The following is a 20,325-nucleotide window of genomic DNA, read 5'->3' on the forward strand; positions in this document are numbered from 1 at the left end:
GCCCAGCCCTTTAGGAATCAGATCTTCATATGCTAAAATGCATATAGTCATTTCACAAAAGTGAAAATAATAAATTAGTAAGCAGTGAGAGAGGTGATGATTTTGGGATCCTCCCTAACCTAGGGAGAGAACCAAGCAGATGCCTTGAAAACAAAAAGCACATCTTCTTGAACGATTCGGTGGTGGTCCCATCCTCTTATGACCACCCCAAGCACAGTTATTGGAAAAATACAATCCCAACCAAAGGCCCTGCAAAGCATTATGGGACGTGATTAGCAGTGGGCAGTGAATATTATAGTATCCAATATCAAAATAATTCTACAAAGAGCTGCAGTTCAACTAGTCGTTACTAGATGTCCCTCACAAGTCAAATGCAAAAGCTTCATAAAAGGGTTTCAATGCTTTTGCATTTGACTCGTGAGGGACATCTAGTAACGACTAGTTGAACTGCAGCTCTTTGTAGAATTATTTTGATATTGGACACTATAATATTCACTGCCCAATCTCGTCCCATAATGCTTTGCAGGGTCTTTGGTTGGGATTGTATTTTTGCCCATAACTGTGCTTGGGGTGGTCCTAGGAGGAAGGAACGACCACTGAATCATTCACCAACATGATATACTCTTTGTGTTCAAGGCATCTGCTTGGTCCTCCCCCTAGGTTAGGGGGGACCCCAAAATCATCACCTCCCTCATTGCCTAATATTTTCATTCACACTTCACTTTTTGTCAATTGGTTATGTGCTCTTTAGCATGTAAAATTGCTTTATCAAAGCATTTGTGGGTATTGTTGAAATTGCTGCTACGCTATGTGTAATAGCACAGTTTTTGCATTGTGCTACGTGCATTTTGCGTAGTGTGAAGTAGTGCAAACTATGCATGCTTCGTGAGTGAAGCGTAGTACTATGCCCAGGGTTAGTGATGAACATAAAGATATCTTGTTCCAGTTTGAGTGGTATTTGGAGTGCCACCCATTTGCTTGCTGGCCATGTCCGTCATTATGTCTCTTCTGTGTGTTACCTTCCCAGCCACACAGATGAGCTCCTGGGGGGTTTACCGACTCATGGTTATGCTCAGGCATGCCCGAGGATGGGCACTAAGTTGCTGTTTATCATCTGGCATTTTTTAGTGGGATAGGTTTAGACTCCACAGCACAGGAGAAGGTTGAATCTGTCCTAGGTTAAGTCCTACCTGTTTTGCCTCATAGTAGGACACTCCAAAGGGGATAATAGCAGCATCTGTCAGGTGGGCCAGCATGGGTGAGGATAAGAGGAAAAAATCTATCCATGTGCAGGTGCTATGTACACAAGAGGTGAAGGTGCAGTTTTGGGTTGTGGGACGTACCAATCTCAAGGGATCAACCAGTGAAATGTCTGATACCAGATTCAGGAGGAGACCTGTCTGAAGAAGCGTAGGAAAGAGGGTGGCAGACTAGTCAATATATGGTTCTAGCACCAAGTTTCATTCTCCCCAAGTATGGACTTTGTGCAGGAGTGTTGATGCAGGGTACAGTTATATCAGCAAAAGTATCAGTTTTTGTGTGTATTGTGGCATGGACAGAGCCAATCAGGAGGGTCTGACCATTGAGGGATGCTTTGAGAAAGATGTAGCGGCCATGTCGATCTCCCCACATTTTGCTCACCTTCAATGGGAGGCGTTTCGCCATCTAGATGGCAATGCCTCCTTTATGATAGAGATGAGCAGCATGTGATATTCCCTCCTCTGGGGTGGTTTAGGGTGGTCTTGCTAGTGTGGTATTCCCTACCCACCAATGACCTTCGGACTTTCTGTATCAGTAAGGTATATATTCTGCGGGAGAACAAGATCAGGGTGAAGAGATCTTGTGTACTCAAGCACCTTGCACACTTGATTTAAGTCCATAGACCATTGACATTCTGGGAGACAACTTAGAGACAGATAGATTTCTCTGTGACCTCCAGTTCGGGACCAGACCCAGGGAGGGGAAGGGTACAGAATGTGAGAGGGCAGGGCAGGGCAGGGGATGAGAAAGACGTATAAGGATGACCTAAAAGAGGGCAGTGATTATAAGCTGTCATTAGGCAGCTTAGAGAGTCAGGAGTTGACAGAAGATGTTGCTAACGGCAGGAGTCAGGGCAAACCAGGTGTGTGTCAAGAGGGAGGAGGTGATTAGGAGGCAAGTCATGGATGGTTGACAATGTTAATATTCGAGCTGGTTATTGGCCCAGAGACTTAGTCATGGAGGTCGGCTTCAAAGTGGATCTAGACTTATCTTGTGTGTAAAGATCTCTGTGGATTGATCTCAGTTTTGGGCTAATTGATCAATCAATGATTAGTGACTTCCTTTAACCGGCAGCGCTCATATCCAGAAGTACTACTCTGAGGCGTGTGAGCTGTTCACTTTGTTGTGAGGGATCAGCCTGGTCCCCTACAACTTCTATCATGGAGAAGATCTGAGAGTCTCGGAAACCTTCCAATTGCTCTGGGTTACTAAATGCAGTGGTCTTATTACCATGCTTTATGAGCATTGTGCCTGGATCTAGAAGGTCATATCTGATATTCATACTTTTAAGGCAGGGTGCAGCTGGGGAAACTTTTTTCTGAGGATCATGGTGTCTTAGGAGAAGTCTTGTGAGATGTAGATTTTGAGCTTGTTGTGTGTAAGAGCAAGCCATAGTGTCTGGACAACGCGAGCACCCTCCCAGCCTGCTGATGCCTTAAGAAGCATGGCATGGTCTAGACTGCTATTGCGGGCAGTGAGAGCAAATGCAGTGTGATCTCGGAAAATTCAGAGGGTGATAGTTGAATGATAGTTTAGTGATGGCAGGTACAAATTTGCTGAAAAACCTTAGCTTGTCTTCACTTTCTAACTTCTTTTAAACCCAGAGAAACAGAGGTTATCTCAGCAATTACGGTCTTCCAGCTCCACAGTCTTTTTCCAAAGAAACCCAGTCTTTTTCTGAAGAAGCCAATGGTCTTGTTTCCAGTCTATTGCTTATGATAGTTGGTGGTCTATGGGGTCCAGGCGTGATTCTGCTCTGGTAAGGTGGGCATTGTAGGAGGCCAGTTCTTGGCAGATAGACTAGACATATATCAAGGTCTTCGAGGAATTGTCAGCTACATCCTTCATGGTGGTCTTAAGAGCAGACAATTCCTTGAACATGACATCTAGGGCTGCGTCTTGCCTGGACTTGGTGTCCTCACCATCTTTCCATTGACCAGCCACTGCATCGGTGAAAAGAAGAAGTTGCCTGGAAGGCTTCAACATCATGGATTGTTGAAGGGCAAGTAGAGAGTTTACAAGAGCCAGCCAAGGGTGTCATGTGGGTTGGGGAGCAGGGAGGGATGTGTGAGTTTTCAGGTGTACAGGCTATGGATGCTTGCCTCCGGAGCATTCCAATGGGACTAGGACAAGCAGTGCAGAATATGACAGCCATTCCAACCACTCTAACTGTTAAGGCGGTATACCTTTATTCTCCGCCTTCTTGGTTAGTTGAATAGTGTCACATTGGGTCTTCACTGCCTTGTACGCATGATTATTATGGAAGTCCGCATTCCCAGTGCTACAACTGACTCTTCCGAAGGAAAATCCGGAACCACTATTCATATCCCCCGGACTCTAGGGCACTTGTTACCTAACGCTAACAAAACTTTGTTTACTCATAAAGACACATGGCATGCATGACCATTACATAAATCCTAACTCCCAGCAGTAGCAAGTGCCACACACCTCCACGGTTTTTGTATATAAACCCTATTCCATGCCAAATGCTCTCACAAGTTATCCTCCATATATGAAGTACATGCTCTCTGCATGACCTACTGCTCAGTTACTAATGATATCACATGTTTCAGTTTGAAGATTCAGATGGTTTGATCTAATGCATTAAATACTACTACTTACCTGTAGTTTTCACATCTCATTGGGTGATACAGGTAGTACCGGTTCAAATTGTACCATGAACCCTGTCCCTTTTTTTGACACCAGTTATAGGTACAATGCAATCTCGGCAAGTATTGAGCCAATATACTCAATGAAGAAGATGGGTAAGTGAATCGACTTATTTGATATGAACGATCATGAATAATAATCGCTCCCTATCCAGTCTTGAAAAAGGCTGATAGACCCTTAGAGGCACTAAAGGGTTGAAACATGTCGAACTCTCTTGATTAAAACACTAAGGGCCAGATGAACAACACGCAAAATAGTGCCTCGCAAACTGCGAGATCTTAGCGACTCGCAATTCGCTAAGCGCTATTTTGGATGTACAACAGTGTGTATCTCACTGTTTGCGATTCCCAATGCGGTTGCAAATTGATAGGCTCATAAATATTAATGAGCCTCTCGCAATTTGCGACCCCATTGGGAATGGCAGGCTCTCCCAGGTATGGTGGTATGCTGGGCTCAGCAGACCACCATTTCTGGGTCTGCTTTTAAATAAAGCAGTATTTTTATATTGCAGCCTGTTTTTCTTAAAGGAAAACGGGATGCATTTAAAAAAGAAACAAATGAAACGTTTTCGTTTCATTTTTTAAGGGCAGGTAGTGGTCCCTGGGACCACTGCCTGCCCTTAAAAAATATTTTCCCCTGCATTTACAAAGGGGAAGGGGTCCTTTGGGGACCCCTTCCCTTTAGCGAGTGCATTACCACCCTCTTGAAGACGGTGGTAATTTGCGAGTGTTTTACGACCGCAATTGGGGTCGCAAAACATTCATACATGGGCTTGCGCTCGCTATTAGAAAGGGAACACCCCTTCCTAATAGCAAGTCTCAAAACATATTTAGCGAGGCACAAATAAATTGTGACTCGCTAAATAGGCTTTCTACATGGCCCATGCTGTTTTTGCATGCACAAACGGGTTCGCAAACCCATTTGCGCATGCAAAAATGGTCGTACATCTGGCCCTAAGTGTGGTAGATCACTAACACATCCACCTCAGCACCGACCTTGTTTTTAAGACTTAGCCCTTCCTTAAATATTAAACAGACTATATAGAAAAGGAGGTAATTTTAATCATTACTCTTTTTCCCATCTTTTCACGACTGTCAAAAACCAGATAATCGTCCTCCTGGTGGAGGATAGTAGACCACCTGAAGAACTGGAAACTCAGGCGCTGAAGACCCAATGATGACACTATTCACCTAATCAAGAAGGCGGAGAATCAAGATATACCGCCTTACCAGTTAGAGTGAATGAGGTTTTTTACAACCTATAGACCCTGGTATTACCAGACATTTCATCCAATCCCTCTTGATTAATGTCGTAACCCACGGAAGCCGAGTGGATCTCAGCTTCTATCTCCTTCTAAATGATATATGAAGATTAATTCCAAAGAATCAACCTCTTGCAAGCCACCAGTGACAGGCATTAACTGAAAAGCCTATAATGGTGCAGTTATCAATGGATTGGTCAGAAGAAATCATGATCAAATTAATTAATTACAATTGTAAATTAAATAACAGTTTTTATAACAAAATCAACCTTGTTTTTTCCCTCCAAGTGACTTGCAAGACTATAATAGGAAGCACAGCCCGCTAGGGGATTCCCTCAGGAGTCTGTAATTGGCGGCAAACTATCACTGGTCACTAACAGGATCTATCTGAAGGTAGTTTAGTAGCAGGTGTAGGTAGGTACCTCCAGCTAGTAATAACACCACAATCACAAAAAAGGTCCAGTCAAATCTCAATTAATTAATCCTTGCTCAACCCTTGGTAGCTTGGCTATGAGCAGACAGGCATTAACTTAGGAGACAGATGTGTAACTTATTTTATATAATCATAACAGTTAATAAGTAAGACACAATGCACAATAAAAATCGAACACCAATTTATAAAAATAGAGAATATTTTTAACTTTAAAATGCCACCAAAATGACAAATGTTTAATGTAGGTAACTGGAGACATGAATTTTTAAAGATTAAATCAAAACATTGTCTTTCTGGTGCCTAAGGGTGAAAGGTGTCAGCCTGGCTATCTAGTTGCCTTGAATTGGGACATAGTCAAAGTTTCAGATTGACCGTGATGGAGCACGGGGCGGCTACTATGAGCGGTAGGGTCCGGTCAAGTTTGTACCTTCTGACTTAGTCACTTTTATGGAGCTTATTCTTTTGACGTCAAGCAGCCGCCTTTGGCAATCCGGCTTTCAGTCCAACAACTACAGCCTAATGCAGTGGGATGCCTCAGTGATTTCTGAAGGTCTTTTTCATTGACGTCAAAAAATTCTGAAGCATTTAGCGGCGCTAACCTGCATGGTCAGGCCGAGTCACAGTTCAACGTCACTGGCTTGACTCTCGTTATCGAGGTCAGTGGACTTATGGATCTTTTTTTAAAACGTTGCCCAAAAGTTCCCAAACTTTCAGAACTTCTTCTGAAAGGTCCCTTGAGGGTCCTCAGCATCATCAAAAGGCCCAAAAGCTTTGATTTGCCTCTTGGAGATTGGGACTACAATTCCTACAATGCACCCAGTGGAATCCAATAACGCCCCAGTGAAGCTGGTTTGAGAAGCTTATCCTTGTTGGAGATGATGCAGGAGACTTTTCTCAACCCTTTTACTCCTGTTGCTGATCAGGGGGGCCACTCCTTTGATTTTTGAAGCCAGGCAAAGTCATCTTTTGTGAAGCCCTTAGTGTGCAGCAGGTGCAATTATTATGACTGCAGTCCCCTCTAGTGCAGTCCAAGAGTCTAGTAAGGCAGTCCTTTTTCTCATGATGTTTCAGCAGGGTTCTGAGGTGCTACCGTCTGGCTAAGGAGCAAGAAGTGGGGGCGGGCCTTGTTCTTGTGCTATCTGTGCTTCTCCCTTTAAAGACCAGTTTGACCACCCTGCCCCTTCCCATCCTGGCATCGGCAGGCACAGGCAGCAGATTTCCTCCCATTAGATGTCTTTTTTGTTTTAGCCCAAGGCCTCGTCACACCTCATCAGGATGCAGCTTGACTCAAGCTGTCAATGGCTTGCCAATCAGAAGTGTTTGCTACAGATGAGCTTTAGGTAACTTAAGGCAAGCAAGTTCTAAAACTGCTTTCATGCAATAGTGATAATAAATCAGACTTCAGCAAGTTGTTGGATTTATTGTAACTATTATTTTAATACTTTGAGTTAATGTTCTAGTTCACTCCTTCCAAAAGTTAGACTTTTTTTTAAAGATTATTAAAGCTGTCCTATGTTAGCCTATGGAGCTAGCACACTCCAAAGGGGAAGAACAAAATTGGCAGTTTTTCCTTCACCAGGGCTTATTAAATATCTTTTATAATGTCCCTGCTTTTAATTACAAGGTACCCTACCCTTGGGGCACCTGGGGCAGACCTTAAGGATGACATGTGTAATTAAAAGGTAGTGTTAGCCTTTGGAAGTACTTTTAGTTCCAAAGTTGAATTTGGACACAGTTTTACTTTAAAATGACAGCAGACACCACAACAGTTCTCACTTAAGTGCATTAAATCCATGGGGGTCTTTAAACCCACATGCCCTACCATATACTAGGGACAAACATGTAGGTTGTCAGAAACTATTGTAATTATATCTGATTACCATATACCTTTTAAACAGAGCACTGACCTGGGGCTTGGTTAGGATAGCCCAAGGCACTATAAGAGTCAGTAACCACCAGTATCAGTCAGAAAATGGAATTGATCAGGGCAAAAAGGATGACTTTCTCACAGGATCATTAATGTTTAAAACAGCATAAGAGCTAAAGCCTAAGTAAGTATTAGTTATTTTGCAGAGTAATTAAAATCATTGCAATTTACATAAAACATCTGAGTAAGAAAACATTTACAAGTTTAAAAACAATTAATTCATATTTAAAATTTCATTACTTTACAAAAATACAGTAGTCTGAAAGTAGCGATAATCCATCAAGTGCTTTGTGGATTTTGTTGACAAGGATTTTTTTTTAAATTTAGCAATGATAGGAAATTGATGCACAGTTCAACCAGTGGTAGATCAAGGTTCCCTGCCCTGGGATTGTTATCATCTTTCCGGGGTGGCTGAGTTGATGGAAGTAAAGCATTTACTTGTAGAAGTAACTTGGCGACCCCGCAGGAAAGCTAAATTGATTTGCTGTTTAGTAATGTCAGCACTGCAAAACGGCATGATCGTATATTAAGTGTCGGGAAAGCAGGGCAGAGTAGTTACTGCCTTAAAGAGTTTACGGCCGGGCAGATGCAAGGAAAACGTAACAAGCTTTCGTCAAATCGACCGCGAATTCGGCAGAGAGAGTTTGACCATCTTTGTTCCCAGGGCGGCACCTGGTCTTTTGAAGGAAAGGCTCCCATTCATGTTTTTAAATCTGGATGGTTTGGTAAATGTGATACATATGTACGGTTGGGACCCACAGCTCCTATAAGATTGTAAGACTGACCAGTTGTGTTTTTTTCCTGCCAGTTCACCTTTATCCATCAACCATTACTTTAATTTGACAGCTTTGTTGGCGATTTTTTTAAATGCCACATGGCTGTTTAGCTCCCAGGCCTCGTGTAAGTTGAGGGATGACAGAGCTTAGCGCAGCACGATTGGCAAGCTGTTTTAATCGTATGCTGGCTTTCCATTTCGGACCAACACAAAGCGGCCAAGGACTCGGGTGGGGCGGCTCTCAACTTCCAGCATGATTTAATTAGAGAAGCTGTTCTCACCAGGAGCTGGTGCTTGAGTCAGAATTCCAAGCGCACTTGGCAAGTGTGTTGTGGTATGCAGTAAATGCTTTAGAACAGGACACACTGTAGAGTGTTAAGAATCTTTGCGTCTTTGCCCTTGAGGAGCTCTGACCCATAAGTCAAAGACGGTAAAAAGTTGGTGCTGATAATTATGACTGAGTCGAACTACCTATTTTTTTGTTCAATAGTTTGAGGGCAAAAAACTGTTTGTTTGAAAAAGGCTCTTCATTGTGCAAAATACTTTTTAAAGCTTAGCCTGGAGTCCAGTTCCACCCCTAGATATTTGTAGGTATTCACCTGTTCGATCTTATTGCCAGAGACATTCCATTTAAATTTGAAGGTATGCTGTCTGATTTTGGCAAGAAGCAGATAACTTTGGTTTTACTGTAGGTTAGCTTCAGGCCTAAAGATTCAATTATACTATGTAGAGTGATGATTTGACACTGCAAGCCAATGGAAGTCCGGCCGCATAAAACAATGTCATCTGCGTATTGTAAGCTGAGCGCTGGTCTTTGTGCGAGTTTTGGTGGGTCGCTCGAGACTTTACATACCAGGGTGTCCAGGTCTGCTGTATAAATATTAAAAAGGTATGGGGTGAGAACACATCCCTGTTTGAGGCCAATGGATGTGGGTATATTTCTTGTCATTCTATCGCCTACCTGTTTTAATTTGTACCCAGGTGTCGGAGTATAGATTAATGATGACTTTGAGAAGGTTTGGGGCGCTCCCCATTTAGCCAATCTTGCCCATAAGAGACCTCTCGGGACCATGCCAAAAACTGATTTTAAGTCAACAAAACAGCTGTATAGATTTGAGTCCTTATGGGAGACTTTTTTGATCATGAGAGTGAGAACCATGAGGTTAATGAATGCCTGAAACCCGGTTTGGGTGTCCAGGATAATTTTTTCGGCCAATGCCCATGCTTCCAGGTCTATCAGATTAGTGGCGTAAAGTTTTGCTTCAACGTTGATCGAAGAGCTAAAGCAATACTTACCCGCATAAACTATCTGTTTTCTAAAATCTATAAGGTTAAATTTGCAGATAAAACACTATTTTCTATGAAAGTGAATTTTTTACAATTTTCTTTTTGCTCTTGTGGGAAACTAGGCCTGGGCGGAGCTTGCTGAGTTGTACTCGGAGTTGCTGAAAAACGTCACCAAATTCCACAGAGTTTCATGAGCAGATGCAGTATTGCTTGGCCACCCCTAATGAAGTCCGCTTGGCTGCTCAGGGTAATTTGGGGTCAAAAACCCCTATTGTTGTGACAAATAAGTCCTCCAAATTGGGATTGCTAAGACGTCGTTGGAGGCCACACCCGCTTTCTCAGCCACTATGCAAATGAGCCTCCAGGCGCACTACTGGTTAGGGAAGAGGTTGCTGAGGGTTGTTGGGGGCCAAGAACCCTTATTGTTGCCAAAAGTAAGTCCCCCACCATGGAATTGCTGGGATGTCATCGGAGGGGCCACCCCCTTTCTCAGCCATGCTGTAAAGGGGCCTCCTGGCGTACTACTGGTTGGGGGACAAAGTCCCCTTGGCTGCTGAGGGTCATTAGTGGACAAGAACCCCTATTGGTGCCACAAGTAAGTCCCCCACAGTGGGGTTGTTGAGATGTCATCATAGGCCCCGCCCCTTTCTCAGCAACTCAGCAGAGGGGCCTTCTGGTGCACTACTGGTTGTTGGATAAAGTCCCCTTGGCTGCTGAGGGTTGTGGGAGACCAAGAAGCCCAATTGTTGCCACAAGTAAGTACCCCACAGCGGGATTGCTGACACATTGTTGGAGGCCCTGCCCCCTTTCTCAACTACTCTGGAAAAGGGCCTTCTGGCACACTACTATCTGGGGATGAAGTCTCCTTGGCTGCTGAGGGTTGTTGGGGGCCAAGAAACCCTATTGTTGCCATACGTAAGTACCCCACAGTGGGATTGCTGTGATCTCGTCGGAGGCCCAGCCCCATTTCCCAACTACTTGGCATAGGAGCCTCCTGGCACTCTATTGGTTTGGGGATGAAGTTCCCTTGGCTGATGATGGTCGTTTGGGTGCAAGAACCCCTGTTGTTGCTACAAGTAAGTCCCCCACAGTGGGATTGCTGAGATGACATGGGAGGCCATGGACCCTTTCTAAATAATTTAGCAAAAGTCCTTCCTAGCGCACTTTATGTTGCAGCTACGGTCGTTCAATTGCACTCGTCAATAGTACAAAGCACAAAAGAAGTGCCGGAAGTCACTAGCATGGCCGAAAGCCGCGTTAGCAGCGCAAAATCTCTTAGATGCTCATGGATGGCTTTCAAATCTTGTAGGAACTCACGAGAACCGCCAAGTTCATCGCAGTCTCAACGCACGTAAAATGATATGACGAGCGCGGCAACGGAAAAAAAATTCCACTCCAGTGCAAAGTGCGGAGTTTATCGGTAACTTTGCTGAATGTGGAGGTGCCGAATTCCGCAAACTCCACAAGCGGTGTGGAGTTTTACACCCAGGTATATGGGAAACCCGCATATGTCCACAGAAGAGACACTACAAGACATTCCTGATAAGGATAATAGGATTTCCAATATAGCACTCTTTGCAGGGAAGTCACTCTCACATCAAATTCAACAAGGTAAACAATTCACATACTGAAGTGGATCCTTGTAGGAAAGTAGGATCTGCTTCTTTTGGTTACACCCATTTTTTGCTTGATGTTACACTGTTTTTGACTAGCCTGACTGGGATCCTGATAATCACGACCCCGGTCTATCTGCTTTCTCCATAAAAGATTATGTCATGTACATGGGTACACTCCAGATTGGATACTGGGGTACCCTTATAAGTCCCTAGTATATGGTACACATGTATACCATAGGTACCCCAGAGGCCTCCCATGGGCTGAAGCAGGTATTATGCCACCCATGAGAGGCCATGCTAGATGGAACTAAAGGCCTGCCATTGCAGCCTGTGTAAGATGGTGCATGCACCACTTACTTTAGATATAGGTTTACCATATCTGTAGGTCACTACACTTAAAACCTATAAGTCACCCCTATAGCAGGCCTTGACAAGCCTGAAAGCAGGGTGCTGGGTTTTACGTGAGAGGGTGCCCCTGCATGAGCAAAGTACCCCCGCAGTCTTCGGAGACCATTCTCCTGGGTTGTCGGTGACGCAGCCCAACATATAGGTAGAGGTGCATTATATGCTCACGTAAAATGCTATCTCGAAAACTGCTGCAACAAACCATGCCGTGTTTGGTATCAAACACCTTGGAATCATACTTCCACACCGGTACTTTGTGTGGAAGGTATTAATTCACCACTCAGAAGCAAGCTTTGTGGGTCCCTGGTCTTCCCGGTACCAGCCTTCTCGATCCGGACAGCACAAAATGGATGCCGCCAACCAGAGACACATTTCTGCCCTCCTGCTGCTGGCTGGGTGGGTGCACTTCCAAAGTGCCTTAAGGTCAGCACGAGGGGCACAATTGGTGTCCCTGTGCATATTTCAGTTCAAAACAGTTCTGGGAGCCGCTGGCTTCTGCTCTGGCACGAAACTGGACAAAGGACATGGGAGCAACCTTCCCCCTGTCCTGACCCTCCCCTGGGAGGGTCCCCTGAATCTATCCAACCCTCTCCCGTGAGTACAAAAGGGCTTACCTGGCTGAGGGACCCTAGGTTCGACGTGGACAAGATTCTGAACAAGAAGCCAATGACGTTCGACCGTCTGGACACTCTGGACTTTGCTGGACTTTGACTGGGCCTGACTTCGCCTTCCTCTCTGTCCAAAAAATCATCTGTGCCCGTGCACCATACAGACTCCGTGCAGGACCTGTGGAGCTTCAAGGACAACTGAAGTGTCTTTCTTGGAGTGAAGGAGTCTGTTATACAACCCACCGGTCTGCTGATCCTGAGCTCCTGCAGACTCCGAAGGCTCCAGCAACACAGGAGGTGGGTTCCTATGTTCGTTGAGGTTGAGCTGCCCTCTCAGCAGGTTTGAAGCCAGTATCCCTCGTGGGGACCGCATAACCCGAACCCCTGTGCACCATGTACTTTTGCAATTGCATATGCATGCTGGTCTTCCCTAACTTCATGCATTGGGCTGTCGATAGCCCTCACCTCTGCGCACACTTTGTACAAACGACTACAGCCTCCTCGCACTCTGTGCCCTGCAAGCTGTTGCTTTGTAAAACTGCTAGAGTTCCCCTCGCGACTCCTGTGCCTTTGGCCTGTGGGTTCATTTGAGGAACAACACTGATTTCTTTGGGCACCCCAGGTTGCTCCAGGCCTGCCCTGACTCCCCTTGCTGTTGTAAGTCTCCCGGTCCTTGCTGCGCCAGACCGTGACCTTCCTTGACCTTATTTTTGGGTTGCCGCTGCCAAGGCTTGTTGGTGCTCCCGCCGGACACCAACCCCTCAGCACTCAACATCCTTCATGAGACAGCCCGTATCTGGGTCCTGGTCAACCTCGACATCTCCTGGTCCCTGCAACTGTAGAGTCAATGTCTCTTTCTTCGCACCTGAAGCACCCGACATCGGTGGGCATTCGTCTACCGAGCCCCTGGTCACTCCTGAGTGACCCAGTCTCTGTACCCTCTGCTTTCAGGTTCCTTCCATTAAGAATACACCTGCAGATTCCACCAGACACTTTTCTTCTTTCCAGCAATGGCATTTCTTTGACGACTCTTATTGAGAACAACAGCGGTTTCCGGCGCCGCTTCAGCCCTATGCACCAGGCTTCACTGGGATAGGTAACTTTCGTACTTCGGTATCCATGGGTGGGGTGGCTCTCCAACCTTCTATGTTCCAAAGGGTTTCCTCCTAATCCACTGGGAAGGGTCTTTAAACATTAAAACTGCAACTGTGACTCTCCCATTGAATTGCACGTAGCACCTGGTCATGTTCTGACACTGCATCCGTCCTCCGTGGGGTCCCTACCCACTCACCTTGGGTGGTTCCTTGGGGTCCCAGCGGTTCTACACTCTCTAGACACTGTCTTGACTCGAGTCGTGGTTCTTATACCACTATTTTAGTATATGGTTTGGTCTTCCCTAGAGTCCACTGTGTATTAGTGCTACTTACTATTGATTCTGTGCAAAAGTATTCTGTGATTTGTGTTTATCTGCGTGTAGCAGATACTGTGAGGTATAATAATAAATATATATTCTTATAACTACTGTCTGGTTCTCCTTTTATTGAACCAATACAATAAGGTTGCATTCTGGTAAAACAAGCTGCTTAACATTCCTTCAAGACTAAGCCTGATGGCTGCTCTCCGCAGCTACCACTTGTATAGCTTTCTAAGGTTATTTTTGACCTCTTAAATCACCATAAGGGTTGTGTGGACTGGTGCAAGGTACACACTTTAATTAGTGGACATCATATACAAGGTCAACTTCTCACAATGCTCAAGAGATGCCACTCTCTACCCAAAGTATACACCGCAATCACTCTGTAGGAAAGTGGTCACGCTGATAAAACCTCACCATGTAATACTAACACAATACCCCAAAGTCTATTTGCAGCCCCTGAAGTCACAGAATTGAGTCCCTTCTTTGTCTTTGGTGGCAAGTCTTCACATATCTGAGGTTCTGGGGTCATGGGTATCCCTTAACTCCTAAATTTAGGGGCATTATTGGTGTTGGTGTAAGTGGCCAATGGGCTACTTGCCTCAGCAGCTAATCCACCCCTGAGATAACAACATCCAGGAGTTTCTGTTACCTTTTCTACCCAGAAACCTCTATTTGCCACTTCTAAAAATGGCAGAAACCTTTTTCATCTGTACAGACCAGGTAGCTTACCCTAGGGGTGTGGCTAGCCTTCTGAGGTGTACGCCTCATGACAAACTAATTATCCCACCTGCTCGGTGCAAATGTGCCTGAGGGCAGGGGGAGTTGGCTTCCTAATTTGTGAGTCAGACTGCGTGAATATGAGAGGCATTGCATGTTTTGAAGCTCACCGCCTTGATGGGCCACTTCACTAGTCATCCTGTCAGGGAGGGAGGTGTCACCTCTTTCCGAGGCAGTCCTTTGTTTTTGACTCCTGGGAGTGGTCATACTGCCTGGCAGGAGGTCAGATTCCTGTCTTGGATGTAGCAGCTGCAGGCGGCCAGCCAGGGCAAAGGAAAGGCTGGGGCAAAAAGGTGGCCAACCTCTATGGTAGCCACCTGAGTGCAAGCCACATAAAATGTGACATTGAAATTAAGTCAGGGGTGATGCAGCAAGTTGTTTGATATCAAACATGACTATAATCAGCAGTTTCATAATGGAGCTGGCAACCTCGGGGTGCCCGGGTGCCAGCCCATGTTATCCTAATGGACCACTGATCACTTATAATGATCCTGTATGGGAACATCCTAGTATAGAGACATATAAGCTTACACGTAAACGTCCACACCTTTAATATAATGCATCCTGGGCTTGAGAGGCCTACCTAGAAGTGACTGACATACATTAAGAATAGTGCTTTGACCTTGCCATCCAAGGGCAGTCTAGTTGAAGCAGTTTGCACTGTTCCTGCAGTCTGCAATGGCAGGCCTGCGGACATCTGTTTACTTGGGTCACCCAGGGTGGCACAAACAGTGCTTCTGGCCCTGGTGACCCCTTTAACACATGCTCTGGGTACCCTTGGGAGCATTTACTAGAGACTTATCAGGGGGGAAAAATCCTCGCCAATCGGGAGTACCAATTTGCTTACATTGTGTTTATGGAGAGGGTACTGGGACTGATTAGCAGGCTCAAGTGTACTTTCAGAGTCCTAACCCAGCAGATAGTAGTCCAAATGTGGGCAAAAGTGGGGTTAAACCTGCATAAAGCCTGTTTTCCTACAAAATCCATCCAGAGCAGTGGTCTTTGTGGAGAGGTCACACCCTCCGTAAAATCACTACAGAAATATTTCACCCAGAGCAGTGCACTTTGCGTACAGTCTATTGTTTATACACAAGTGTTCTAGTTTAACAAAGTCATATTACATACAGTAGTTGTAATAATATTATATCATTTGTAATAAAAATCATAGTAATTCACTGAAAAAAACAAAGATTTAAGTGACGTTATAGTTGGGTGTGGTAATAACTTCTTACATAGGATTGCAAAATATCCTAGAAATTCACTTAAAAAACAAACGTTAAAGTGGCATCACAGTTATCTGACAATGTCTGTTAAAACATGCAAGCTTAACTTAAAAACCAATCAAAGTCACCAGTTACATGTGTGCCAAGTTGAAGTTGTCCCGTTGAAATACACTGTTTATGACCTTGCATATTATATTACTCATGACATGTTTAGTGACATCATTGATGACATCACTCACTCATGACAACTCAAATGACTTTGGTTACCCATAAATCCATCAACCCATCATTGCTAAAAAGCATTTTTGGTACTACATTACTTTTGTCAGTAGCTGACAAACTAAAATGCATGATAAACAAGCATGTTCCCTCCATTATCCAGCGAGAAATGCGCATGCGCGGGCGTCCGCGCATGCGCATTTGTGAAAAGAAGTTGCCGTCAATGAGGAAGAGGGAGCCCCGGGATGCCGCACTGCAGGTAAGGCATTTTATCTTATTTTTTTATCATAGTTTACCTTATTTTAAAAGGAGGGCGGGCGGGAGGCGGGCGGCGGGCGGCAGGCAGCTTTGCTACGCCCTGGCGTGTGCGTAGCACTGCCTGCTACGCCTACTTCATAAACCGCGAAGCAGGCAGCGCTACGTACACTCCGTGGGCGAAGCGGAGTACAACGCCCGGGGTTACTCGTGATACTCAGACTACTAGTGGAGCTTAACCTGGATCTTGTCTTTAGTGAATGAGGAATTACCACTATCACTAGGAGCGAGGAGGGAGTAGGAACTCATGGGGAACCACCTAATGAGACACTAGAGCCTGACCACATGAGACTGTGTAGTTGTGTGTGCATGCTGTATTTTTCCTTTGTGCTGTTAGTGATAGAAATACATTTCTCATTAGCCATAAGCGTGAGCATTTGACTGGACAATGATTTCTGTTTTTGGCTATGTGCTTGTTGAGTTGTAAGCCTATGATTATTTTCCTGTATTCAAGTCCCCCTACCCCACCCTACCCCCGAGGAAGCCTTGGACTGCTCAGACCATGTTAACCTGGAGAGACAAGTGCAAATGAGGTGCTTGGACCAGTTGCTTGGAATCTGTAGTAGGGTGAACCCTGGAACACCTGGAGTACAATTCCTCAACTGCCATGGTTGCGCCCAGTAGCCTGCACCTGTCTGTGGCCATCTAAAAGGAGTTCTGACTGGAGGTGAGGCCCAAAATGACTTTTGGAAAAGGAGGCCTAATGAGAGGTGGGCATGTAATTCCACCCAAAAGCTTGAGAAGAGAATTATGACCATTTGGTGACCAAACTGCACTCCAATGACACTCCAAGGCCCAGCAGACTTGGGTGCAACTTTTGAGTTTCATGACTTGGTCACCCAGACTGTACTTCGGCGGTAAGCAGCAGACAGGCAATCTTAGCTACCAACTCACTAAGGCAGGCTTCTTCAGCTTGTGTGGCCCCCCTCTCTTTTAAAATAAATAAGGTCCTGGGCGATGGGGTACCCAGGGCCTAATAAGGCATAGGAGGAGGACAACGCGGCCTCTCCCTTTTAAAAAAAGATGTAGCCCTGGGGAGGGGGTCTCCAGGTCCTTATGGGGCTCAGGAAGAGCTCCACTTGCCCCCCCTCCCCTTTAACCCCTTCAGTGCCCATGACGAGCTGGACTCGTCATGGGCTGCGGTGGCGCTGTGCCCATGACGAGTCCAGCTCGTCATGAACTCCGCCCGCTAATGCAAAGCGCGGCACTGGGCGGGGAAAGGGGCGGGCATGCAAGGGGTTAAAATACATAGGGCCATGAGGAAAGGGGTTCCCAGGGCCTGATGAAGCTAAAGTAGGTGGGCTATATGCAATATTCCCTTTAAAATCCATAGGGCACTGAGAGATGGGGTCTCAATTATATAATGAGGCTCAGGAAGGGGCCCACACCACCCGTCCCTTTTTTATTGGTATGACCCTGGGGGATGGGATCTGCAGGGTTATGGAGGGGAGTTTCATGCCCCCTACCACTTAGATTTTAACCTTGCGGTCCCCAGGGGCCCATAAAGGCTTAGGGAGGGAGGCTGCATGACCGCCCTCCCATTTTTATTGAAGCCAGCACCAGGGATTTGGACCCTAGGGACAATTACGGGTTGGGTAGGGGGCTACATGTCCCCTCCACTTAACATATACATTTTACCCCAAGGGAAAGGGTCCCCAGGCCTAAAGACCAATACTTTGCTGTGCAAGCCAAAGGCTGTGTGCCATTACTAGGGGTGGGCGGAATTTGCGTATTTGCGCTACACAAAGCTCCTCGAAACGGTAAAATATCTCAGCGAGCACGCAAAAGTTCTGCGAACACGCAGAATTGCTTGTTCCGCCCATTCGTGATACTTTTTTCCTGTTCGCGAACACTGTTTGTGTGCTCGGGGAGAAATATCTCGCGAACGCGCATTTTTAAAGCACGAACAAGCACAAAAAATTGCGAAGTCGCAGAATTTTTGGCAATTTCGCGTTCTCCGCGGAACGCAAAATTACCCAAATTCTGCAAGCGGAACGGAATTTACCACCCAGGCCTAGCCGTTACGAGCTTGCTGAACTTGCCAGCAGGCCAAGCCCTGTGGCCAACACACAACCGTGCATGGCCAAAGAGTGTGCAGTGTGAGGTTGGGTTTCAGCGCAGAGTTGGAAACAGGGCCTGGCTGTAAGACATACCCTGCAGCTAACCCCACACCAGACATGACCAAAGGTCGTGCTCGACATGGGGTTGACACATGGACACATGGCCTGGCTGCAAGCCAGGTCCTACAGCCAACCCCGCACTGCACATGTCAAATGGCTGTACACATTGTGATGCTGGCTGCCTGTGAGGGTTTTGCCACAGGGCCTGGAAGCAGTCCAGGCCCTGTGGCTAAACCCAGCTGTGCACAGCCAAAAGTCAGAGTAACGGGTGGTTGGTTTTACATTTTGAAATAAAATGTTACTTTACACAAAGAAACCTTAGAAATTCACTGAAATAAAACCAAAGGTTAAGGAAACGTTATAGTTAGGTCAATATGTCAGTGAGAACATTAATGAGAACACAGACATTCACCATTTATAGTCAGCAGAGCTAACTATAACTTGGGCCCCACCATGCTCTGCTTATGATCTCACATATTACATCACTCATTACATGATCTGTGACATCATTTATATCACTGATGACATCTCAAATGACATCATCGATGACATCACTGATGACATCATCCAAACTTCTTTTGCACACATTGCTCTATAAATAGGTATGGTATTAGAGCTCTGAATGTAACTGCAAATTAACTTGGAATAATTATAACTCCACTTTTGTAAAGTGTGAACTTATCACTCCTAAGGATATCTAGGCAATGGGGGTTGTCAGGGAGATTAAGTGAGCTATTACCTAGAGTAACATAATGCTGAGCTGCCGCCGGCACCGGGGATCAAACTGTGATCCCGTGCCTCAGAGTCAGCCATAGAAATTCACCAGTTATAGTTACCTGAGCTAACTATAATATACGCCCCTGCAATGCACTGCTTATGACCCCACATATTACATTACTGATGACATCTCAAATGACATCACTGATGACATCATCCAGGGAGTGTGCATGTTTTGTTAAAGTTTCTGAGACTTAAAGACAAATACTAAGCTACTGCATAAGTGAAATTACTATTTGTTCTATACTACTAATAAGTGATATTATTTTTAACATATGCCATCTGAGTGGCTATGTACTGTCTGTATCAGCGTATTAATGGGTGTCAAGTCAAGTCAAAAACAGCTTTATTTGATTTTATACAATCATAAAAGCACATAAAACAGTCATATTGTTGGACAAATGGCAATAAAAGAACACATGATATATAGTCCATAGTGCAATGGCTATTTCATACAATCATAAAAACACATAAAAACAGAGATTCTGTTGCGCATAATGTCACTAAAAGAGCATTTATATATAAATCATTATAACATTCAGAAATAATACTAATATACCCTAACCTCTTTGTGACCTCAGTATTTAAATTACAATGCTTTTCCTATGACTAAATACTTTGTTTAGAAACATTACTATCCTCCACACTCTATGTACATTATCCAGAAGCTGTAATACAATGAACACCGCACAACATTGTCTAATCCCCAGAGATTTTTAAATTGGAACAATCCAGGTTTTTCTTAGTTCACTGTTAAATCTACAAAAAAGAACTACATGTATGGTGGATTGATTTGAGTGATTATCGCAAGGACACAGTTACATTTCTCTAGCCCAGCCATTATTTTTTGGAAAACTTACAAGTCTGTGGAAGACCCCAAACCTAAATCTAGTCAATAAAAACGTATCATGGCCACCAGGTACAATTGATAAATATGGTTGAATATTAAAAGTAGTTAAAATCAACTGGTTGTGCTGGACGCTAGGTTTTATAATCTCAGCCGACATTCTTAGCGTGTCCAGTAGCAGGAGGCCCTCTTTTTTTAGGTCCTTTCTCCTTACTGTCTGCATACTACTCGGGTCCGTAAAGTATTCTAAGTGACCTAGGTCACGCATAAAATCTCGGACGTACCTTACCCAGGGAATCTTTGGGAACCCTTCCAATTTCAAGCTTTCCATTAAAATATCCCTATTTAACTGTGTCTCAGGTTTTATCCAGATCCTATGCCATAAAAG

General features: G+C 44.9%; 1 protein-coding gene across 1 annotated transcript in view; it reads right to left on the minus strand.

Annotated features, from left to right (window-relative positions):
- The window catches only part of LOC146863369 (uncharacterized), a 179,959-nt gene that overhangs the window by 144,524 nt on the left and 15,110 nt on the right, over positions 1–20,325 (minus strand). The gene's annotated exons all lie outside the window — the stretch shown is intronic.

The sequence above is a fragment of the Triturus cristatus genome, chromosome 2_2 (genome assembly GCF_964204655.1).
Source record: "Triturus cristatus chromosome 2_2, aTriCri1.1, whole genome shotgun sequence".
NCBI lineage: Eukaryota > Metazoa > Chordata > Amphibia > Caudata > Salamandridae > Triturus > Triturus cristatus.